Source organism: Sus scrofa, chromosome Y (assembly GCF_054392235.1).
Source record: "Sus scrofa isolate SSC_HxYL_T2T_F1_AM1 chromosome Y, Sscrofa_HxYL_maternal_Yorkshire_Landrace_v2.0, whole genome shotgun sequence".
Taxonomy (NCBI): Eukaryota; Metazoa; Chordata; class Mammalia; order Artiodactyla; family Suidae; genus Sus; species Sus scrofa.
In genome coordinates this window covers 6,992,717-7,018,457 of record NC_139402.1, presented here as the reverse complement: position 1 = coordinate 7,018,457, position 25,741 = coordinate 6,992,717, and the positions used below count along the sequence as shown (strand labels likewise).

Genomic DNA, 25,741 nt, shown 5'->3' with positions numbered 1-25,741 from the left:
CAACTAGCATCCATGAGGACACAGGTTTGATCCCCAGCCTCACTGAGTGGGTTAAGGATCTGGCATGACTGTGAGCTGTCGTGTAGGTCACAGGCATGGCTCAGATCTGGCATTGCTGTGGCCGGGACATAGGCCAACCGCTGCAGCTCTACTTCAACACTGAGCCTGCGATCCACCAGATGCCGTGGGTACAGCCCTAAAAAGCAAAAATGTAAAATAAAATATGGCACAAAGGAACCTATCTACAGAACAGAAACAGACTCATAGACATAGACAACAGACTTGTGGCTGCCAAGGGGGAGAGGGAGGGAGTAGGATGGATGAGGAATTTGGGGTTCGTACATGCAAACTATGACATTGAGAATGGATAAGCAATGAGGTCCTGCTGTGCAGCACAGGGAACTGTGTCCAGTCTCTTGGGATAGACCAGGATGGAAGACAACCTAAGAACGGGAATATTTATATATATATATATGACTGGGTCACTTTGCTGTACAACAGAAATTGACAAAACGTTGTAAGTCAACCATATTTTAATTAAAAAAATTTTTTTAAAAGAAAGGCAATGTCTCCAGTCACTGAGAGAAGGGAGGAAAAGATAGATCAACACTTCACACCAAACAGTAAAGTGGTCCAGGGAGGATACAAATCTGATTTAGGAAGTAGCAAAAGAAATCTAAGAAAATATAGGAGTTCCCACTGGGGCACAGTGGGTTAAGAATCCAGTAGCCGTATGCTCGGGTCACTGCAGAGGCATGGGTTTTATCCCTGGCCCATTGCAATGGGTCAACGGATTGGGTGTTACCTCAGCTGTGGTGAAGGTCGCAGCTGCAGCTCGGATTCAAAGCCTAGCCTGGAGACTTCCATGTGCCACAGGTGGGGCTCTGAAAAAATAAAAATAGAGAAAAGAATTATAAGAAAATACAAAGGAAAGTTTATCTTGATCTGTGTTAGAGAAAGCTTTTACACTAAGAGGGAACGTGAAAGTGAATTTGAAAGGCTTTTGAGTATAAAGCTGAATAAATAAAAAGCATACAGATGATCACAACATTTATCCAAGGCAGAAGGTTAAACTCCTTAACGTATCAGTTGCTCCTGTAAGTCAATAAAGAGCAGCAACCAAAATGCTCAAATAGAAAAAGATTAAATATGTAAAGCCTGTTCAGAAAGGAAACAACGTAAAATAAATACATAAAGACTAAATACTTAACTTCCTTGGAACTCAGAGGTAGACAAACTAAAATTAGAATTTTAAATAATTTTTGCCATAAAATTTTGAAAAATTTGAAATATGTAGTGGTCCACATTTGTGAATAGGTCCTTCCCAGATGCTTACTTTTAAAATATAATATCCAAGATTTGTACCTCATGACTTTTATCAGGATTTGTAATAACATAGTTAGTTACATATTGGATTTAACAGGAGGGTTTTTGTATTGTTTTTTGTTTGTCTTTTTTTAATATATACAATTAGTAACACTTGCTCTCCATTGAGTTATTGGTTTTATTTTCCATGTTGTGCCCTACATCCTTGTAACTTATGTATTTTATACATAGCAAGTTATCTCTCAGTTTGCCACCTACTTCTATAATGCCCCTCCCCACCTCTTCCACTGATAACCTCTAGTTTCTTCTCTCTGTCTGTGAGTCTGCTTCTTTTTTGTCATATTCACTCGTTGGCTATAGATTTGAGGTTGCACATGTGCATAATATCATACAGTATTTTTCTTTCTCTGTCTGACTTGTTTCACTTAGCATAATACCCACTGGCTCCATCCATGTTGCTACAAAAGGCATTATTTTATTCTTTTTTATGGCTGAGTAATATTCCATTGCTTGTATATACCACATCTTCTTTATCCATTCCTCTGTTGATGGACCCTTAGGTTGCTTCCATGTCTTGGCAGTTCATATTGGGTTTGTTCTTTACCCCAAGTTCCTCTCACCAAAACATCAGCATCGGGAAGAGGGGATTCATATTTTTTCTACTAGATGTTCTTGACAACCAGGAGGACTCAGTCAGTGTCAATCCACAGGATGGGTGAGTGTTGCTAAATTCACTCCCCCTGCTCGAGGTTGTGCACACGCACCCCTTCCTGGATGGCACTGTGAAAATCCACGGCCCCCTTCATAAAATGCAAATCCTCACTGAATTAGCAATTCCAGCCCCCCTCATTTATATCTCAAAGAAAAACAGTCTTATGCCCACTCGGATTGAACGGAATCCACCCCACCAGTTCATTACCTCACTTTCCAGGGAAAATGTCTCCGAATGAAAAGAAATGATAGGAAGAGAATGAGTCTTGACACAGCGGGAAGGAGGAAAACATGCAGGATGACCCTGAAGACTGGGGCGGGGGGGGAGGTGCAAACACACGGGCACCAGCAGCAAAAGTGAGCAGGACGAAACCCTAACCTAGAAGGAAGCGGCCAGGAGAGACCTTCCTGAGACCACGCTGGCCCTCGCACATAGAAGGAACAGGGCAAAAACTAGAAAATAGGGCAAAAGGCTGTCTACAGAGCCCCTGGCCCAGCCCTGCAGCCCTTCCTCCCTAGCCTCTTGGAGCAGCAAGCTGCCGTGCAAGTCCCCAGGCAAAAGCCCTAAAACCAAATCTTCAGTGAAGAGAGAATGCTGCATGTGATGGGCAGGGCCAGAGACGGGTGGGGGGCTCCGGATCAGCCTCTCCGGGGTCCGTCCTTCCTCACCTTGTTATTGGGGAGGCTTCAGCCTGTCTGCCGACACCCACCCCCAGACCCACAGAGGAACAGCCAGCCTGTGGGTGAACGTATTGATGGATACACCTGCCACGTGGTTGTCTCCACCTGCCAGGGCTCTTGGTCTCCTCGCACAGGTGGCAGACCTCAAGAATTTACCTCCAGGCTAACATCAGAGGTGAATCAGAGGAAGGAGAAAGAGGAACTGGAGGAGCAGATAAGGGAGAAGATGTTGGATTAAGAATTTTAAGAGCAAGAGGAAAGATGTGCAGAGAGAGAGAAGGGAGAGGAGGGAGGGGGAGAAGGAGGGGAGATGGGGAAGGAGGAAGAGGAGGAGGGAGAGGAGGAGAAGGAAGAAGAGGACAAGGAAGAGAGGAAGGAAGAGGGGGACTGGGGAGGAGGAAGAAAAGAAGGAGGAAGCGGAGGAGGCAGAGGGACGGAGATGGATCTGAAATTGAGACCTCAGTGTTGGGACCAGAATGCCTCTTCTGGTCCCCACTCCACGGAGAGAAGCCATTTGATGCTTCGTACATCAAATTCAAAGATATGCCCAGGCTGCCAACCATTCTCCCAACTTCCAGCTCCACATTTGGGGGAATCACTGGATCTTTTCATGGGATTCAGACTTCTGCCTGGACCACAAGTGTTTTCTCTTGGCCTGACCGATAGAGTCTATGCACTATGGATCTGTCCAGACCCTCATCTGTGAGAGGCCCTGACCACCGAGAGACCCATACAGCATACAGACAACAGGGAGGAGAGTCCTAGTGAGCAAACCACGATGTCAGTTCTGCAGAGTCTGATGTGGAAATTAATCCTGAGGGCCGAGAAGTCCAGTCTAAAGATTGGGATGCATGGAGTTGCCATCACGGCTCAGCAGTTCACGAGCCCGACTAGGATCCATGAGGACGTGGGTTCCATCCCTGGACTCACTCAGTGGGTTAAGGATCTGGCTTTGCCGTGAGCTGGGGTGCAGGTCATAGACACGGCTCAGATCCTGGGTTGCTGTGGCGGTGGCACACAGCTACAGCTCCAATTCGACCCCTAGCCTGGGAACCTCCCTGTGCTGTGGATGCAGCCCTAAAAAGACAAAAATAAAGAAAGACCAGGACGCAGGTATGGAGAACATGCAACGCCATCCTTGTACGTTTGGGGAGAGAAGTGTAGAGGGTAGGAAATCTTATATACATATATTAAATCTTAAATATATATTATATTTTGTTTTGCCTCACCCATGGCATGCAGAAGTTCCCAGGCCAGGGACTGGATCGAGCCCACGCCGTAGCAGTGACGTGAGCCACTGCAGTAACAACACTGGATCCTTAGCCTGCTGCACCACCAGGGAACTCTGGTGTTTTATATTTTAAAAGAGAAGTAGCATCTGAGAAGAAAAGGAAAGGCGGAGGGAAGGTGGTTTTTATTGTTTTATTTTACCCAAGTATATTGATTTAGAGGGAAGAGGCTTTCACTGGGCGGTGGGGCAGGGGCGGGGGGCAAGACCCCCACCCACTGCATCGGTACCTCCTGGTACTTCTTAGTGATCTCCTTTCTCAGGCTCCATCCCAGACACACTGGTGCAGCAGCCTCAGCAAAGGGGCCTGTCAGTCTGTCTGAAGACGTCTCAGTGGTGGTGGTGGGGGGGTTGAGCTCATTGTCAAGTTTGAGAATCACTGCTGTAGGTGAACAGTGGTTCTTCATCAGAGGTGAAAGCCCGGGCGAAGCCCAGAGGCCTGGGGGAATAAACAGTAAGTGATATGTCCAGGGAGATGCTAGGATTTAGAGTTGAGTCCAAGATGTGAGGGCTGCAAAATGATTTCCCCAAGTCCCTACCATGCATTTTCATCTTACAACTAAAAAACAAACAAACAAACAAACAAACAAACAAAAAACTGAATTGGGAGTTCCCATCATGGCTTAGCAGTAACGAACCCAACTAGTATCCATGAAGACTTGGGTTCAATCCCTGGCCTCACTTGGTGGGTTAAGGATCCAATGTTGCCGTGAGCTATGGTTTAGGTTGCAGATGCGGCTCAGATCCTGCATTGGTGGGGCTGTGGCATAGGCCGGCAGCTGCAGCTCCAATTCGACCCCTAGCCTGGGAATTTCCCCATGCCTCAGGTGCAGCCCTAAAAAAAAGGACAAAAAAATAAAACAAAATAGAATAGAAAAAAAATTAAATTAAATTAAATAATAAAACTAAACTGAGAAGTTCTCACGTTGCACAGTGGGTTAATGATCCAGCAGTTGCCACCGCAGCAGCTCAAATTACAGCTGTGGTGTGGGTTCAGTCCCTGGCCTGGAAACTTCTGCATGCTGTGGGCGAGGCCAAAAAACAGCAGAAACAAAACTTAGACAAACAAGTCACTTATAACGCAGGGTTCAGCCCAAAGAGGGACATAAAATCTGAATGCAGGAATTCTCAGTCGTTCCTCTTCAGGCAGAACTGAGCTGAAGGCACCTTCTAACACACCTGAGTTTTCCTGACAGGACAGCTCAGTGGTAAGAATCCCAGCTCGTATCCATGAGGATGCAGGTTCGATCCCTGGCCTTTCTCCGTGGGTTAAGGATCCAGCGTTGCTATGAGCTGTGGTGTAGGTCACAGATGTGGCTCGAATCCTGTGTGGCTATGGCTGTGGTGTAGGTGGGCAGCTATGGCTCCAATTCGACCCTTAACCTGGGAACTTCCGTATGCTGCAGGTGCAGCCCTCAAAAAAAAAAAAAAAAAAAAAAAAAAAAAATCAGTGATATAGAGAAAATTCTGCCAGTGACGGTTTCAGTGAAAGTTTCCTGTCTTTATCTTAATATTTGTGTCAGTGTTTTAGAAACAGATCCACAGGAAGAGAAATAAAAATTTTTGATTTCTAGAATTGATACAACAGAACCTGAAAGGTATGATGGAAAATCAATCCTACAGAAGTCTCACTTTCAATCAGAAATTGACCAGAGTTGAACTTCCGTGCTGTGAAACTAAGGTAGCCTCAGAGAGTGAGTGAGAGATAGATGTTACTGTTTAGATGACCAAATGGAATCAGCCCCCAACACGTCCCCTTAAGTAGACTGGAACCAGAGCTGAGATGGCAGCCACAGGGGGTGTTCCCAATGTTGAATGTTGGTCAACGTGTCTGCCACTCGTCTCTGTGTCCTCAGGGTAGGCCGAAGCTAGGCCCTGCCTCTTCAGGAGACTCTAAGACGAGCATGGAAGCCCAGGGATTTCTTGGGAAGACCTAGGAGCAGGGCACTCAAGGACTTGTCAGCTGGAAAGAGATGCTTTTCCTGAAGTACCTAACAAAACTTCTCAAGGATGTCTGCCTGGAATGTGGATGCAATCCTGGAGGTGAAGCAGCCATTGTGTGATCATGAAGAAGAAAGCCAAACTCTGAGGTTGGAATGGCAGGAAGACAGACTTAACCCTGAGTCCTTAATGCTATGTTGAGCCTTTGACTGCCTTCCCCCCCCCCCACCCCTTTTTGTTGTTGTTGTTACTTGGCAAAAATCACTATAGTTTGGCCTTTCTCTGGAAGGCAGACTAATACAATCTTAGCCAATGTAAGACATGTTTCAGAATCTAGTAAAACAAATACATGAACAAAACAAAAATGGAAAAGAAAGAAATGGGAACCGCTTGTTCATTATATAGAGACTCTTTTCAATTCCTTCGGGTTTCGGTTTTTTTTTTTTTTTTTTGATTACTGAAATCAGTCACTAGGGATGGCAGGACACAGTCAAAAACTCAATAAAAAGAAGAAAAAAGAGAGGAGATGGTGTTTCATTCTTCAGAGGAGTTGTGGATACCACCATGTGTTAAACTTTTGTTAAGAATAGGGGTTTCTGGAGTTCCTGTTGTGGCTCAGCGGAAACGAATCTGATGAGCATCCATGAAGATCCAGGTTCAATCCCTGGCCTCACTCCATGGATTAAGGATCTGGCATTGCTGTGAGCTGTGGTGTAGGTTGCAGATGCAGCTTGGATCCTGTATTGCTGTGGCTGTGGTATAGGCCAGCAGTGACAGCTCTGATTTGACCCCTAGCCTGGAAACCTCCATATGCCTTGGGTGCAGCCCTAAAAAGATTTAAAAAAAAAAAAAAAAAAAGAGAGAGAGAGAGAAGTGTTTCTCAGACTCACAGACCTGGAGAACAGACTTGTGGTTGCCAAGGGGGGGATTTGGGGGCGGGATGGAGTGGGAGGTTGGTGTGTTCACAGATATAAGCTATTATACATGGAAGAGCTAGTCAGTAAGATCCTACTGTGTAGCATAGAGAACTATATTCAATGTCCTCTGATAAACAATACTGGAAAAGGATATTTTAAAAGTGTGTATATATAATGGCATTGCTTTACTGTACAACAGAAATTAACACAACATTTTAAATCAATAATACTTCAATAAAAATGAAAAATACGTAAACACTAAAAAATGCTGGCTGGTTGTGTTAAAAAAAAAAAAAGGCATTTCTGTTTGTACAGATGGAAAGGACCAGTGACATACTGTGTGTGCTGTTGCTTCAGAGACAAATGGAGGGACCCTTTCTGCCCCACCACAGACTAAGGCATTACTAACCAGAAATGAAGAACTCAAGAAAATCCGTGCATATGTCAGTCAGCTAAACGTTTGCTTTAAAATACCCAGTCCTAGAGTTAAATTAACCTGGGGTACCTTATAATCAAGTGTCTTACGGAACAGGTATAAAAACACAGAACTATAGGGATAGTTAAGTGGCACAGGTATAGAAACACAGAACTATAGGGATAGTTAAATGGTAAGCAAAGATTAGACCTGGTGATGGGTAATCCGTGGAGGTAGGGAGTGTTAGCTTGTTTCCGAACCAGTGTGTTACAAAGTGAGTGAAGTTCAGAGGAGGCTGAAGGGCCAGCAGAGATGACATCAGATGTAACATGCTTGTACTTTTTTTCTCTTTATTTAAAAAGGCAGGCTCAGTCATTTCCAAGATACATGGAAACATTCTTTGCTCCTCAGCTAGGAGGGAATAAAACACAGCCTTGAAATGTGTGATAGAAAACCACCTGGTACGAAGTCTGTATGGTTTTTTTTCTCTATGAGTTTAACTTACTATCTGTCGATGCCCGGTTATCAGGAGGAAAATTCTCTTTCCCTGTGAAGTTTTAATGCAGAGCAAATTAGTTTAAACTGCAGTCAGTGATTGGGTTTAGATAAGGATGATTAAATCTGAACGCAATTCTGGGTCTGAGCTGGAGCATTTCTGTGGTGAAACAGCAAATGTAATATTTGCTCAGACGCTGCTCTTCGTTGGTTCCACGAAGAGACCGAAGAGACCATGGGCTGGATTCCTTCGCAGCCTTGGTAGCAGAAAACACCCACTCCATTTGAAAAATTTCTCTTTTAAAATATGCTTTGGGGTCAGCAGACGCCGATAGATGGCCAGTTAATGCACATTTTCTCCACATTTGATGTTGCCAGTCTTACCAAATTTTAGTGATTCAGTCATTCTGGTATGTAGTGGTTTTAATTTTCATTTCCTTGAGACGAAGCAAGTTGAGGACCCTTTAAAATATGTATATAATATATATAACATATTATATACACAATATATATTCTAGAAACATACAACATGAAGGTCACAATGAGCAAAAAAGATGTATAGAATACACATAATATGTGTAATATAAATGTGTGTCAATGCACATTGTATATAATAATATGTATATATATGAACAAATCAACATATTTGTGTTATATAAACATTTCTATTTAAAATATTATGTGTGTGTGTGTGTGTATTTAGCTATTTGGATGTCTTTTTTTTTTTTTTCTTTTGGCTTTATTCCATGTATTCTTTTTACCCCAAGTACTTCTAAATGAAATAGTTGTACCAATAAGATGGAAAATCCAGTTTAGCAAAGAGAACTATTGCCTCTCCCTGCTGGTAAACCACACAGACCTGCATAAACCTTGTGACTTTGAAAGGGGAGAGAATGTTAGGTGAACAGCATGGCCCAGTTTTGCAAATGAGATTCCTGTCCTGGTCCCATCATTTGTTATAAATGCTACTCTGGGCATGTTATTCCATCTCTCCACACCTTTTTTTTTTTTTTTTTTAAATCCATAAAATGATCCAACAGGTTGCTGGAGGGTTGAATGAAGCAGAGCCTGTATTTCCCATAATGTGTATATTTACTTAGAATAGAATCTCATAACCAGCTACCTGGACTCATATACGTTTCTTTAACTACAGCTCGGAGTTACATGTAGGTTTCTTTAATTAAAGTCTGGGTAACAGAGTAAAGTATGAAATCGGAAACCCCTATCAATGGATTTTCCAGGAGTTATGTGTATTTCACAGATTTTGACAATTTTGAGGATAAAAGTTCCCTCTTTAGACACATGCTATCAGTTATGATGCCTGGACCACTGTGGTAGGACTCACTGTATAGGGCATGAAACTCCCAAAAGAAACCATAAATAACCCCAGGGAAGCAGGCGATGTTCTTGGAATCGCTGAAAGCAGAGAGCACCTCAAAATATAGATGGAAATATTTCTGTATAGGTTAAAAATCATCTTGAGAAGCATGTTTGGTCTGAAATCATGGAGGCTTACAAATAATGCCAGTAATAGTATTGCTACTTAATACAACAGCGTCCCTCTTTGCTCAGTCTGTTACTTAATCCACTTCAGGAGGTTTGGCTCCGTCTCCGGAGGAAAGATTTCTGTGGTACCCACCGAGGTTTCAAAGGCAAGCAGATTTAATCAAGTTTCACCTTTTAGGAAAACCGCAGTAACGTCGGAAAAGGTGCTCTATTTTAAAAATTTATTTTATTGACGTATAGTTGATTTACAATGTTGCCTTAACTTATGCTGTACGGCAAAGTGATTCAGGAATGTATATATTCTTTTTCGTATTCTTTTCCGCTACAGTTTAGCACAGTAAACTGTGCTGAACAGTAGAACCCCATTGCTAATCTGTTGTAAATGAGATAGTTTGCATCCCCTAGCCCTAACCTCCCACCCGCTTCCCCCCACCCCCCTTGGCCACCACAAGTCTGTTCTCTGTGTCTGTGAGTCTATTTCAGTTTCATAGATAAGTTCGTTTGTGTCATATTTTAGATTCTACATATATGTGATGTCATATGGTATGTGTCTTTATCTGCCTTACTTCATTGAGTATGGTAATCTCTAGACCCAACCATGTTGTGCAGATGGAATTGCTTCATTCTTTTTTGTGACTGATATTCTATTATATACATATATTCCACGTCTTCTTCATCCATTCCTCCGTTGATGGACATTTAGGTCTTGGCTCTTGTGAATAGTGTTGCTATGAACATAGGGGTGCATGGATCTTCTCAGTTTATAGTTTTGTCTGGATATATGCCCAGGAGTGGGATGGCTGGATTACATGGTAACTCTACTATTAGTTTTATGAGGAACCTCCACACTGTTCTCCATAGTGGCTGCACCAATTGACATTCCCACCAACAGTGTAGGAGGGTTCCCTTTTCCCCACACCCTCTCCAGCATTTGTTATTTGTAGACTTTGTAATGATGGCCACTCTGACCGGTGCGAGGTGGTACCTCATTGTAGTTTTGATTTAAATTTCTGAGCAGATGCTCTTGATGTCTAGAGGGGGTGTTTCTTGTGAGCATAAGGGGGAACCAGCAGGGGACACTGGCCAAGCATAGGACTGCAAAGAGACTCAATGGAAGGGACTTTTCCAAAGACCTGCCCATCTTGCACCTGTACCGACAGCATTTTTACTCCATTTGGTGGTAAAGAACAACTCTAACAAAAGAGAGCACCTTGGAGGAATTCATCCAAAAAAATATAACTCATCTCAAAAATATTTCTCAAATAATAGAGTCAAAAAAAAAAAAGCATGTAGCAATGTTGGTAGAGAGCGTGGGAGCAGTGTTTTTCCATTTTCCCCTTGATCTTTCTTTCAGCTATTTACAAATGAAATTTTTATGCCAGAAACCAGTGAACCTTTTGTAGGTAAAAATATATCCCAATTCTTTTTCCCAAATTACCTTGAAAAGCTAAAGCCCGAGTTATACAAAGCAAACAATTGCCTGGTCAACTTGAAGAAGGGAGACCTTTAGGGAGGTCTCCCCACTTTCTCCTTCTGTGTTTTCACAGGAAGGTCAAGGACAGTTGAACTTTTAACTGAAGACTTTTCTATCGTACGTCAAGGGCTACTCTGGGTCATCACAATGAGACCTATTCAGTCCTGAACAGAGAATCCATAACGTTATAGGCCCATGCGTTCCGTGTCCTTTGCCTGTGTTTTTCTGTCTGAGTCACGCCAACGTTGATTACTGCCTCTAAGATCGAGGAATCAGTTACCACTAGGGCCCTTGGAGTGAAAGAGGACTTGCATCTGCCAGCTCAGGACCACCATCTGTTTGCTTTCTTTTGTTTCATTTTCAGAGGGAGGTCTTTTAAGATTGTCAGGAGTTGCCCGATGTTGATGAAAGCAGTCCTCTAGACTTTTGCTTTTTTTTTTTTTTTTTTTTTTTTTTTGTGCACAAAATAATGATGTATGCCCATGCGGTGGGACTCCATGTAATCACCCATATTATCAAATCCCTTTTAACCTCCCCATTAAATCTTAGAGCAGAGAGGGCCCCATGGTGACCTCCATAACAGAAGAGATAAAGGAGAAAATGCACTTACAGGAGACATTATAGAGGTTGCATGAATGGCTTGCCCCTAAAAGATGCTTTTTAGATACCCATGATGGGGTGTGATATCATGTAAGGATGGGTAGACAGCTCTGACAGGAGAGGACAGGCCGACTCGCTGGTCGTGAATCTAGTCCTTCAAATTCTCCAGACGTCAATTCCATGATTGCAAGCCGGTGCTAACTCCTTAGAGCCATGTTGACATGAAAAAAAGCCATGGCAGGGGAGCCTGTGACACAGGATACAAACTCTTTGGCTCCACAATTTAATGGAGCCTCTTGCACTCATGGCCTTTTCACACACCCACCTTCTGCGTTGGTGGCATGGAATGAGAATATTTTAATCTACCTCGAATATTTTAATTTACCTCCCCAGTTCTCAGATGAGGCCCATACAGAAAATGCTCGTCTCATGCCTGTACACTGGGCATTAGAGAACATTCCTTGCTCTCAGTAAATATCTGTGGAGTGAGCAGAGAACAGATTGCACGATAAATTATTTCATATCAGATGCGCCAAAAGGATGAATAAACCTTCTATGTTTCCTACGAGTATGATTCAGAAAGTGTAGAGCTTTGTGGAAGAGACATATTTCTGCTTTATTGCATTTCTTTTCTTTTTCTTTTCTTTTTCTCTTTTCTCCCCTTTCCTTAAAGGGCCATACCTGTGGCATATGGAGGTTCCCATCTAGGGGTCAAATCAGAGCTGTAGGCCTACCTCCAAAGCAACAGCCATGCCATATCTGAGCTGCAACTTCGAACTACACTGCAACGCATGGCAACCCTGGATCCTTAACCCACTGAGCAAAGGCCAGAAATTGAACCCTCATCCTCACAGAAACAATGTCAGGTCCTTCACTGACTGAGCCACAGTAGGAACTCCTAGTGCCTGCTATCTAGATCACTCAACAAAAGCTATGCTAAAACTATAGTTGACATTTTACTCTTTGCCCAATTATTTCATACAATTGCTAAGCAAGAGTGACCTCTGGGTCTAAATGGCACTCATCCTTCCAAATATTCTTCTGGGGACTTCCCATTGTGGTGCAGCGGAAACGAATCCAACTAGTATCCATCCATGAGGATGCAGGTTCGATCCCTGGACTCACTCCGTAGGTAGGGGATCCTGTGTTTCCGTGAGCTGTGGTGTAGGTCGCAGATGTGGCTCGGATCCTGTGTTGCTGTGGCTGTGGTGCAGGCCAGCAGCTGTAGTTCCGATTCAAGGACTAGTCTGGGAAATTCCATATGCTGCAGGTGTGGCCCTTAATGAAAAAAAAAAAAATTCTTCTGAGCTACATTTGCCCTCATGGTTATTTAATTTTTTGGCCATGCCCATGGCATGCTGAGGTTCCCAGGTCAGGGATCAAACCAGGGATCAGACCTGAGCTGCTGCAGTCACAACACCAGATCCTTAACCTGCTGTGCCACAAGAGATCTCTGATTTTATTTATTGAGTTGTAGGGCTATATCTTTAATAACCAGGGTCTCTCCACTGCGTTAGAAGCTCATGGGGTATTTCAGACATGTTTCTTTCTACTCTATCCCTGAGATGTAAGGCAGTATGGTGAAAGTGTAAGTGCTAATAATTAACTTACATTTTGTATGAGAAAAGTCCATAAACCTTCTTTTTTAATTCTCAAAGTTAAAAATATATATATAACAGCAAAAATGCAGAATTTAATATGTTCTTTGTTAAAAAGTGAAAATGTAGCATTATGGTACCACTTGTACGGGCCACGTAAAAGTGACGATAATTGCTATGCTTTTCCACTTAATGATATTTGATTCATTCTTTTTTATTTTATTTTTATCTTTAGGGCTACACCCACAGCATATGGATGTTCCCAGGCTAGGGGTTGAATCAGAACTACAGCGGTCAGCCTACATCACAGCCACCGCAATGTGGGATCTGATCTGTATCTGTGACCTGTACCACAGCTCACGGCAATGCTGGATCCTTAACCCACTGAGCAAGGCCAGGGATCAAACCTACGTACTTGTGCATACTAGTCAGGTTCATTACCACTGAGCCATTGTGGGAACTCTTTGACTCATTCTTAATATTTTTCCAAGATTTGTCTTGTGATGTGTTATCATTGGAATAAATTCATATTCTTGGTCATTGCGTGAAGCATGAATTTAACATTTCAGAGTCTGCTTCACCCTGCAACATTTAAAGGGAAATATGATCAAATATCTGGGGGCGGGGAATAGTGGGAATAGGCAAATAGAATTCCTACTCTCATCACTCCAGGGATTCAATTTTTTTGAGTTCCAATGAATTAAAATTTAGGCATTTGTCCTCAGACAAGCATATGAAATTTCCAAAGTGTTCAAATAAATTTAGTCAAAACATTTACAGAGGTTACATCATTCAGATGATGTAAAAATCACATTATATGTTTAAAAGCCCTCAGTAAAATAAAAAATAAAAATAGTTGTTTTCTTTGTGGCTCAGCGGGTTAAGAACCCAACATAGTGTCTGGAGGATGCGGGCTCAATCCCTGGCCTCACTAAGTGGGTTAAGGATTTGGCATTGCCTCAGACTGCGGTGTAGGCTGGTAGCTGCAGCTCTGATTCAACCCCTAGCCTGGGAACTTTCATGTGCTGCACGTGCAGCTGTAAAAAGAAAAATTTTTTAAATAATTTCAATAAAATTAAAATAGGGAGTTCCCTGGCGGCGCAGTGGTTAAGGGTGTAGTGTTGTCACTGCTTTGGCTCAGGTCATTGCTGTGATACAGGTTTGATCCCTGGCCCAGGAATTTCTGCGTGCCATGGACATGGCCTAAATAAATAAATATGAAAATAATCTTAGAGGACGAGGACCAAGAACCAGCACAAATTAGTTTATTGATGAGCAAGGTGAGATGAAAGTCCCCTCTGGGTTCTGTGTGGTGAGACAGGGGCTTGTCTAGTTCTTTTCCTCGTGCCCACTGCCCACCATTCACGTGAACACCTGACTGGGTGATAAAAATCAACCAACCCAGCACCACGGAGATCACGCACCACAATTCTGTTCAGACGCCCCAGACCTGCATCAGCATTGATGCCCATATTCTGTACACTGCAGCATAAGTGCCCTGTAGAATTATTGAATGTCAAAGTTATGATGAAGCTCTAACCAGGTTCCTTCCATAAAATTCAAGAATGGCTCCCTATCTATAAATGCCAGGCACCAGGATCATAAATCACAGAGGACGTAAGTCGAGGGAAGCAGTACGTGGCCCAAACAAAGCTGGTAAAATTCACTGTCTCCTCCCGCTCAAATGAGTAATCAAAAAGAACCAATACTGGCAACGGTATCCAACTGGGAACTGTATCAACTGGGAACTGTATCAACTGGGAAGTGTATCTCGTCACTTATGATGGAGCATGATCATGGGAGAAAAAAAATGCATACGTGTGTGTGCCGGGGTCACCTTGCTGTACAGGAGAAAATGGACGGAACACTGTAAACCAGCTGTAATGGAAACAATAAAAATCATTATTTCAAAAAATAGAAAAAAGAGGACCATTTTATTATGAAAAAAGTCACTATTTTCAGCCATGAAACACCGCCTTGAATTCCAATGGGAACACTAAAGAAATTCCTGTGAAAGTGGGTGCCCTGTGTTATGAGTTAACATTGCTGTGAAAGGAGTGGACAATTCAGTTATGCAAAAGACAGAAACAGGGAATGCCAATTGGGAAGGAGGAGATGATAAAGGGCAGATGCTGATGTGATCTAAAAGGCTCTTGGAACCTATGAAAGTTCAGTAATTGGAAAAAAAAATGTAAGGAGTTCCCCTCCTGGCGCAGGGGAAACGAATTCAACTAGGAACCATGAGGTTGCAGCTTCCATCCCTGGCCTCGTTCAGTGGGTTAAGTATCCAGCATTGCCGTGAGCTGTAGTGTAGGTTGCAGATGCACCTTGGATCTGATGTTGCTGTGGTTGTGACGTAGACTGGCAACTGTAGCTCCGATTAGACCCCTAGCCTGGCAACCTCCTTATGCCACGGGTGTGGCCCTAAAAAGCCAAAAAAAAAAAAAAAAAAAGAAAAAGAAAATTCAGTAATTGTATTCAGTGCTATATAGAGGATCTCCTACATCTGCTGTTGCTTTTTAAAGAAAATCTTTGATAATCCTCAGAGCTTTTACACATGCTCTTAATACATATGAACTTGTAGACCTTAAATCAGAACTGGTAGAACATATTAATACATCATAGTATATATCAAAGCATGGCATTCAGCAATATTAATAAAAAGTTGAGGGGAGATGTGTGATTGGACAGTTCAGTGAAAGAATAGAGAATCCTGAAATTGGCCCCAGTATGCATTGAAATTGTATTTTTAAATAGATAGCAATTCAAACCAATCCCAGACACCTAGAACACTCACCCACCCCTGTGTGTAATGTATCAAAAATAGCTAACAGTTTGTAGAGGTGGGGGAACACAAGCTCATTCCTTCCAACAAGGAAAAGTGTACCTAGGTGAAAGATTTAAGATAAAGGGGGGAAAAACACTCAGACGAGCAGGGATGGGATAATATTTGAAAACAACAATCTTGGAACACAGAAAAGAAACTCAGGGACTTGGGGAACAGACTTGTGGTTGCCAAGGGGGAGGGGGAGGAAGTGGGATGGACTGGGAATCTGGGGTTCATAGATGCAAACTATTGCCTTTGGAGTGGATAAGCAATGAGATCCTGTTGTATAGCACTGGGAACTGTATCTAGTCACTTTTGATGGAGCATGATCATGTGAGAAAAAGAATGTATATATGCATGTGTGACTGGGTCACTTTGCTGTACAGTAGAAAATTGACAGAACAACTGTAAACCAATATAATGGAAAAAATAAAAACCATTAAAAAAAAAAATCTTGGCGTTCCCATTGTGGCTCAGCAGGTTGAGAACCTGACTAGTATCCAGGAGGATGTAAATTCAATCCCTGGCTTCATTCAGTGGTTAAGGATACAGTGTTGCCATGGCTGTGTCATAAACCAGTAGCTGCAGCTCCAAGGTGAACCCTAGCCTAGGAACTTCCACATGCCATGGGTGCAGCTATAAAGAGAAAAAGTAAAAATAGAAATAAAAATATGCCTGCTTTTGAAAGAGTTTTTTTTTTTTTTTCAATTTTATGAGAGACCAAGATCCCAGCAGAAAGAATGGACCAGGGATGTGAATGATACTTCACAGAAGAATAAATAAATAAATACTGTTTGCTCAGAAAAATAGGAAAAATTGCCCAACCACATTCATAATATTAACAGGAATGTTAAAACAATGAGATATAGAGATGTAGATATAGAGACGTGCCAGGGTCATCTTTTCACCCTGTTGTTTTGAGGACGCTCAAAGGATTCAGAAATATATACAGTATTGGCAAAGAAGTAGGAAAACAGGAGTTCTTAGTGGAGATGTAAACTGGCCTGATCTCTTTAGGAAACTATGTGGCCTGGCAATTCAAGTCTGGTTATTCATGCTGGACTTAGAGTCAGATACGTGCACGCAGCTCAGCAAAGAGGCTCATTTTGACGCGATTTATAATACCAAGGACGTGAAACCACCTCAGTGGACCTGATTGGGGATTAGTCAAAGAAAGTATGATTCCTTCCCCCCAAAAAGATTCCTCTGATGCAGTGCTGTATCTGGGATGAAACGGAAAGTTTTCCTAGATCAGCTGTTTAAAGAGACGTCAAAATGCAGAGGAACGTGTATAGTATCTACCCCTTGTGGAAACATAATATGTATAAACGTATATATGCATCCATCCGTATAGACACATCCGCACCTGTACACAGGCTGTGGGTCTTGGGTCATGTCCGTGTTTTTATTTCGAGAGTTTTCCTGCGATGGATGTGCATTCCCTTTATTCTTAAAAATCAAGTTAAAATTGAAAAAAAAAAAAAAACAGAGGAAAGCCGAAAAAAGAAATGAGTCACCCACATCACCTGACTTTCTTTACCGTTTGCTTTCTCACAGGGTCACCTAGTACCGCCTTTTACAGCTAAATGAAGGCTGACAGCCCCTGGGATCTTCCCCCAAATAAATACCGCGTAGTTACTGGGCTATAAACGACAACGACAATTAATCTCACGTCCATCCAGAGTGAATTCATAATTTAGTATTTCTTTGACAACGCAAGGAGATGTATTAGGAATTTGCACAGCCGCAGCCTTGCCGTCACGGCCATCAATCATTGTGGTACCATAGAGGCACTTGAGTCTAGGGTAAAAACGGGAAAGGAGTGTCTTCAGAAAGAACGCTAAGGAAAGCATCGCCTCCTGATGTTGTACTCTAGCTTTTTAAAATTTCCACTGATAATTTCCATATTAACTTTATGATCCCTTTACCATTCCATTGAGAGTGAGGCGCTATCATCTGACACCTGTCATGTGTTCTATCTATAATCTGTCATCTCTCTACCTATCTATCATTTACTCTATGTATCTGTCATCAATTTATCATCTATCCCCATCTATCCGTCTATCTATCCATCCATCCCTATCTATTCATCTGTCTATCTATACCTATCTATCTGTATCTATATATCTGTCTCTATCATCTATCTATCATCTATCTACCTATTTATCTATCTGTCTGTCTCTATCTATTTATCTATCCGTCTGTCTCTCTGTCTACCTATTTATCTGTCTATCTGTCTATCACCTATATATTTATCTATCTCTATTATCTATCTACATCTAACTATCCGTGGTCTACACCATATACTGTTTGGCCATGAAATGTGTAACAGACATCTGCCTCATGATTTTACAACCACATTCTTGGCCATAATGATTCGGTACATGTCAGAATGAGATCCTGTGCTGGTTCGCAGGAATTGCCCAGGCCATAAAGAGATCACGTCTGACTGCTCTCAGTTCCGTGAAGAATGACGTGGAGACGCCCAGCACACTGTGACCGTGACCACAGCCCAAACTGACCACCAGGTGCCTCTGCTCCCTCCTCTTTATGATGCACATATCACCTCCTGCCCAATCTCTCCTCCTAATACAGAGTGTTCCACACCTCTGTACTTCCATAACAAGGCTAGCAAATAAGAAGCTAAGAAGTAAGCAGCTCAGCCTCTCACGAGCCTCCCCGGCCATCACACTACATGTGCTTGCATCTTCTCAAGCAATGGTGGTTCCTTTCAAGGAGTTTTTTGAGCTTGATGGCCTCTGTTGATTCTGCAGAGCCAGTGGCCGACAGGGAGATGGAGACTGCAGCTGAGGAGGGGATTGGCTGGGGTGGGGCTGTGTGAAGGCTCCCCTGGATTTGCTCTCTGGTCACAAGCAGAAATAGGCCATGCCTTTCCCTGCATCTAGATGACAAACAGGGGACCATCCTCTCATCCAGCCCTGAACTTGGAGGAGGCAGAAACAGATCTGACATACCTCTGAGGAGGCAGAGGAGTTGGCCTGGCTGTTGGAGATGGGAGATAACAGCAGGTAAGGGCATCACAGATTGCAGAGGGTAGGCTGGGTACCAGACGGCAGAGGGAGGAGGGCCTGGGTACCAGACAGCAGAGGGAGGAGGGCCTGGGTACCAGATGGCAGAGGGAGAAGGGCCTGGGTACCAGACCAAAGAGGGAGAAGGGCCTGGGTACCAGACTGCAGAGGGAGGGCTGGGCAGAGGAGGTGAGACTCACCCACCCTTCCTTCCTTCCTTCCTTCCTTCCTTCCTTTCCCTCCTTCCTTCCTCCCTCCCCTTCCTCCTTCCTTCTTTTCCTTACATATTTCCTTTCCTTTCTTTCTCTTCCTTCCTTCTTTCCTACCTTCTTTCTTTTCTCCTTCCTTCCCTTCTTTCCTCCTCTCCTTCCTTTATTTCTTCTCGTCCCTTTTCTTCTCTTCTTCTCCCTCTCCCTCCCTCTCCTGTCTGCTGGCTTGTTTTTGTCCTTATCACTCGCTTGTCTTGCTGGGACCTTTCAGAGGAACCTAGAACTGGTTTTTCAGAAACTGCCCTGGTCATAGGACAGAGCGGGAAGGTAAGAGAGGGATGGACAGGGTTCAGGTGCAAAACTCTTTCTGAGCGAGAAGAGAGAGCTGTTCAGGCAGAAGCAGTAACTTGTAGAAACTCATGGGAGGAACAGAACATTCTCGCAGGAAACCCAGAAATCTTTAACCCAGACACAGAGCTGAGACTGGAGCCTTAGGGGACAGACTGACCATCCACAGGACAGCAGACTGGTGTTCCTGGCTTGCTCTGCCAAAATCGCCTTCTGGATTTAAACCCTTCTCCACAGTTCATGCCCCCAGCCCATTAAGGGGGTCCACAGGGCAATGTGCAGCTACAGAAAAGCATCCCCAGTTTTTGTAACATCTCCTGAAAGCTGTTTACTCTCCTTGAAGTTAAGAACTAAAGAAAATGCAACGCAAATGAAAGACGTATTTGCCGGACACCCAACAATGGCAAGAAACCAGCTCTTTCATTGCAAAATAATAAGAGGAAAAAAAATATTTGCTTAGGCTCTTGCTTTTGTGACTGACACACATTTGGAAAGTGGCGTCTGAGGTCACTGTGTGAACTTCCCAGGCTGCCAGTCCCATTTAGAACCGTGACAATGCAGCCTGTGTTTGATTCCGCCGCCCCGCTGAGTTTGATCTCCCCCCACTCCCCCCACACTGCATCTCACGTCTCAAGAGTCACTGAGTTTGCATTCACCATCCGGCTTCCTGCTTTTCAACTCTTTCATCTGGTACCCTCCATCCATCCCCTAAGGCCCGCATTCAAGGCACCAACTTTCTGAAGATGCCCGAGCTTCCTTAGGAGAGTTAATTCCTTCTCCTGGCTCCACAGAGCCTGGGATCGCCCTGGGGTTAAATCAGCTGGGTTTGCAGTGTGGGCTTTCTTCCTCCACCAGAGTTCACGCATCGCCTGATATGTTATTTTATTTTATCTTGTTTATTGTAATTACCTTTGTGCCCTCAGCTCCTGGGACACCCCTGAGGATTTTTAAAGGTTCTCTAAAGCAAAACCAAAGCAAAAAAAAAAAAAAAAAATGGAATTAGAGGACAGAAACTGTTTTTAGGGGAGTTCCCATCATGGCACAGTGGTTAATGAATCCGACTAGGAACCACGAGGTTGGGGGTTCGACCCCTGGCCTTGTTCAGTGAGTTAAGGATCCGGCATTGCTGTGAGCTGTGGTATAGTTTGCAGACGCGTCTTGTATCCCACGTTGCTGTGGCTGTGGTGTAGGCCGGCGGCTACAGCTCCGATTAGACCCCTAGCCTGGGAGCCTCCATATGCCGCAGGAGCGGCCCTAGAAAAGGCAAAAAAAAAAAAAAAAAAAGAAAGAAAGAAAGAAAAGGAACTGTTTTTAAACATTCTAGGCATTGCAAGGATCCCACACACACGTCAGATTTAGTGTAAAGGACCAAGGGAGCCAGGGCTCCTGTGAATTCTCTTGGGATGCTTCCTTCACCGTGAGTCCGAGTTCGGTGTCTGCAGTCCAGCACTGTTTCTCAGCCTTGAGTTGACAGTTGAGGTTGGGCCATCCTTGGCTGTGGGGTGTCCTGTGCATTGCAGGATGGTAGGCAGCCTCCATCCACCAGAAAACAGCAGGAATCAACCTCCCCCTGGGTGTGAGAACTAAACATGTCTTCAGGCCCTGCCAGGTACCCCCTTGAGGCCAGGGGTGGGGGGGCACACTCTCCCCAAGGTTGAGAATCATTGATGTTCCCTATGTCTTTTTTCTTTTTTAAAATGTACCTAAAAGTGACTCTTAAGAAAGGCAAGGGAGTTCCATTTGTGGCTCAGTGGGTTAAGATTCTGACTAGTGGAGTTCCCTTCATGGCTCAGCAGGTAATGAACCTGACTAGCATCCTTGAGGATGCGGGTTCCATCCCTGGCCTTGCTCATACTTGTTAGCTGGGGTGTAGGTCGCCGACACAGCTTGGATCCTGCGTTGCTACGGCTGTGGTGCAGGCAGGCAGCTGCAGCTCTGATTCGACCGCTAGCCTGGGGGAACTTCCATATGCCTTGGGTGTGGCCCTAAAAATAAAAAATAAAAGTGTGTGTTGGGGGGAACAGCATCTATCAAGGAAAGATTAAGGTAGATGCAGTTTATTTGTTAGACATTGCTGGTCCAAAGCTCATCTTTCTTCTCTCAGGAGGAGAGGGAAAGAAATAGGATTAAGCAGAGGCATTTCCAGCCCAAGGGGCTGTACTTTGGGTGCAGATTCAGAAGTGTTCTGTGGGGTGAACAGCTGTGAGTGGGGGTCAGTGAGTGTCTCTTTCCTCTGCCCCCCCCCCCAAAGACGTACACCTCTCTCTTCTGGTATATCTTGCAAATAGTCTAGGTCCTGGATCCTGGCTGCTTTCTGGTCCAAGGCACAGATCAGGGTTTGAACCTGACTCGAATGGACAACCTTGGTGGTCTGAAAGCCAGATCCCACCTCCTTGGGGTGAAAGGTATTAGTCACAGCAACCAGAGAAGCTTCCTCTCTGAAATCACTGCTCCCACCCTTCTCACTCTTGACTTGGTGGTTTAGGGGGAGTTACCTGCTCATTGCTGCTTTGGTTACCTTGTTATTAATAGCAAGTCAGCAACAGGAAAAAGGAAAGAAATGCTGGGGCTTGTCTCCATCTCCACTGAGACACAATGTTACTCTGTTGAAATATTTCATATTAGTTCATGGATTAAAATCAAAGGTCATTGTGTGAATCTGGACTCTCCAGAGAGAGACAATAGGATATATAGAGAACTATCTATCTATCTATCTATCTATCTATCTATCTATCTATCTATCTATCTATCTATCTATCATCTATCTATCTATCTATCATCTATCTATCTATCTATCATCTATCTATCCATCCATCTGTTACTTATCTATCATCTGTCTTTCCATCCATCTATCCAGCCAGCCAGCCAGCCAGCCAGCCAGTTCACCTATCTTCTTTGTCTATCTATCCATCTATCTATCATCTGCCTACCTGTCCATCTAGCCATCCATCCACCCATCCATCCACCTACCTATATGTCCATCTGTCTATGCATTTATAGAGAGAGGTGCATAGATATACAGATATGTGACATCATACATACAGAGTGTGTGATCTCACATGTATACACATATAAATTGTGATGGTTATAGCTTACGGAGGTGACCCAGGGTACGGCATCTTCTTTGGAAATAGACACATGATTTATGCAGTCGTGCCACTGTGTTCTTTGCTTGTCCTTCTAGTTAATGAGACCTTCAAAAGTGCTCAAGGACAATAGCAAAATCTTTCTCTCTATCTCCCGTGTATGTGTGTATCATATATACAGAGTGAAATAATTGACATTGTAAGGGTTTGATATAAGTTCCTTGGTGATAAATGCAATGTGCTAATTCAATGCTTTTTTTCCTTTTTTTTTTTTTAGGGCTGTACCCATAGCTCACGGCAACCCTGGATCCCCGACTCAGTGAGCAAGGCCAGGGATCGAACCCACATCCTCATGAATACCAGTCAGGTTCATTACCCACTGAGCCATGAAAGGAACTCCTCAACGCATTTTAAATTTAACTTTTATTTTACATTGCTGTGTAGTTGATTTACAGTATGGGGTTAGTTTCAAGTGTACAGTAATGTGAGTTATTTATACATACACATATATCTGTCCCTTCTCAGATTCTTTTCTCATATAGGTCATCACAGGATACTGAGTAGATTTCTCTGTGCTATGTAATAGGTCCTTGTTGATTATCTAGTTTACAGAGAGTGGTTCAACACATATGTTTAAACTAAAAAGTGGCACTATTGTAAATGTGGCTGACAAAATTCCAAAATCCTCATTATTCCCCGTTTGTAGGATGAGAAAAATTGGTCTCAAAATGTTACTCCCTGTCTCCCATACTCATCAAGTCTGTTTTGAATTAATGGAGGTTCACTGCCAGCTTCATTAAATATGACAAAGGTATCTATAGAAATAAGAAACTCATGATGGCATTTTATTGAAACTTTGCAAAATGTTCAGATCATTTCAAAATGTCAGACACAAACAAAAAGCCTAAGCATTTGAAACATTTCTATCTGCAAGCCATCACTGTACTTGGAAGCCATAATTGATTGTAATTCAATATTCTTATGAGTAATCCCATTTATTCTGAGGTTAGAACCAATTCTGTATTCAGTGGAATCTTGGATTTATTTATTTTTTTTCTTCTTGAAGAAACTCATTCCTATTGGTCATGAATATTTATGGTTATATGTTACCTAAAATCACAAAGTACCTCAAGTTTGAAATTCTGGATTTTAAGGATCATTTCAGGCTACAGGAAAACAATAGGGACTTGTTGGAAGGATGTAAATTATACCAATTTTCAGAGCATATCCAGAATGTTGGGGAGCTTACATCACTGGCCTCCTAATTTGTACATGACCTCATGTCACACTTTCATTAGAGAAAGATTTTTCTGATCACTGTGGGTCTTTGTAGTTCCACATGAATTTTAGGATTTTTTTTTTTTTCACTTTCTAAAAAGAATGCCATTATGGAGTTCCCATTGTGGCTCAGCAGTAACAAATCCAACTAGTATCCATAAGGACGTGGCCTTGCTCTGTGGGTTAAGGATCCGGTGTTGCCATGAGCTGTGGTGTCGGTTGCAGGTGCAGTCTGGATCCTGCATTGCTGTAGCTGTGGTGTAGGCTGGCAGCTGTAGCTCTGATTCATTTGGAACTTCCAAATGCCGTGAGTGCAGCCCTAAAGGAAAGAAGAAAGAAAGAAAGAAAGAAAGAAAGAAAGAAAGAAAGAAAGAAAGAAAGAAAGAAAGAAAGAAAGAAAGAAAGAAAAAGAAAGAAGGAAAGAAAGGAGGGAGGGAGGGGGTAGGAGGGAGGGAAGGAGGGAAGGAAGGAAGGAAGGAAGAAAGAAAGAGTGCCATTGAATTTTTATAGAGATTATACTGAACCTGTAGATCACTTGGCTGGTATGGCCATTTTAAACAATATTATGTCTTCCAATTGATGAACATAACTATCCTTCCATTTATCTGTGCTTTCATTCATTGCCTTCATTGATATTTTATCATTTCTCGTGTACAAAACTTTTATCTCTTTGGTTAATGTATTCCTATGTTGTTGTTTCTGATGGTATTTTTTTAAAATTATTGTTGATTTATAAGGCTGTGCCAGTTTCTGCTGTACAGCAAAGTGACCCAGTCATACGTATACATACATTCTTTTTCTCATTTTATCTTCCATCCTGTTCTATTTGAAGAAATTGGATATAGTTCCCTGTGCTGTATCTTAGGTCTGATGGTATTTTCAATGAGATTTGTTTTCTTGATTCTCTTTTGGGATAGCTTATTAGTTGTGTATGGAAATACCACTGATTTTTGTGTGTTGATTTTGGATCCTGCAACTTTATGGCATTTATCAGTTTTAAGAGTTTTTGTTTCGTTTTGGTTTGGTTATGTCTTTAGGGTTTCCTCCTTAGGCAATCATACCCTCTGCAGTAAGTGATCATTTTTTTCTTTCTTCCCAATTTGGATGCCCTTTATTTCTTTTTCTTGTATAATTGCTGTGGCTTGGATTTCTAGTCCATTGTTGAATCAAAGTGGTCAGAGTGGATATCCTGTCTTGAACTGCATCTTAGAGGAAAAGCTTTCAGGTTTTCATTGTTGAGTGTGATAGTAGCTGTGGGGTTTTAATATTTGGTATTTAATGTGCTCATGGAATTCTAAGGGTATATGAAATATTCTGTTTTGTCTAGAAAATGCTTACAGAATTCAAAAGATAGAAAGAGCCATAGCTATAAGAAGTCACATCTAATCTATGGAGAAAGTCCACGATCCCACTGTGTATATTTTTGCTTTTCCTCCGTCAATTGACATATGTCTTGGACTCATGCTGTATGAGCACCTTCTAACTGGGGGGCAGGTCTCCACCCCACCCACGCCCCAGAGACGAATGGGACATCAGAAGTTTGCTGAAGGTATAGTTACAACTCCTTCCCTCAAAAGACCCATCCTGGGAATTGCTTTAGTTTCTAAAATCATTATCCTCTTTCTCGGAGGCATCTTATCTCATCGTTCCTTAAAATCACACTCCAGGAGAGAGAAACAGGCCTTCTGGGAGAGCTCCTATCTCTATTTTTATGATGTTCTAATATACATTTTAAAATTCTTCCCCACCTCTCAAATTACATGGAGTTTTATTATTTTTAGCCTCACTGGAAATATTCTCATTTGGATTGCATATTTGAAGAGGGTATATGGATGCCCAAATGTAATTTATTTCCAATTTATATGCTTTTGCAGAAAAAGAATGTCAAGAATGGTCAAAATCACAGGTATTACATTATAAATATGATACTCAGAGCAATTCTACCTGTTTCTTGTGTGTATATAAACTGAAGAGATAGGGTGGGTGTGTATGTGTGTGTGTGTGAGAGAGAG

The 25,741-nt window shown here is 42.7% G+C and overlaps 1 protein-coding gene across 22 annotated transcripts in view; it reads left to right on the top strand.

Moving 5' to 3' along the window:
- The window catches only part of LOC106506881 (pseudouridine-5'-phosphatase-like), a 744,469-nt gene that overhangs the window by 481,272 nt on the left and 237,456 nt on the right, over positions 1-25,741 (top strand). For 2 of the 22 annotated variants that reach the window (XR_014836054.1, XR_014836025.1), the window contains exon 13: positions 25,057-25,278. The exons of 18 other annotated variants lie outside the window; for them this stretch is intronic. The gene's annotated coding sequence lies outside the window, so the exon portion shown is untranslated. Of the gene's footprint in view, positions 1-18,685; positions 18,809-25,056; positions 25,279-25,603; positions 25,636-25,741 lie in introns of all 22 variants that reach the window. 2 more of the 22 variants (XR_014836023.1, XR_014836033.1) reach the window with 2 other exon arrangements.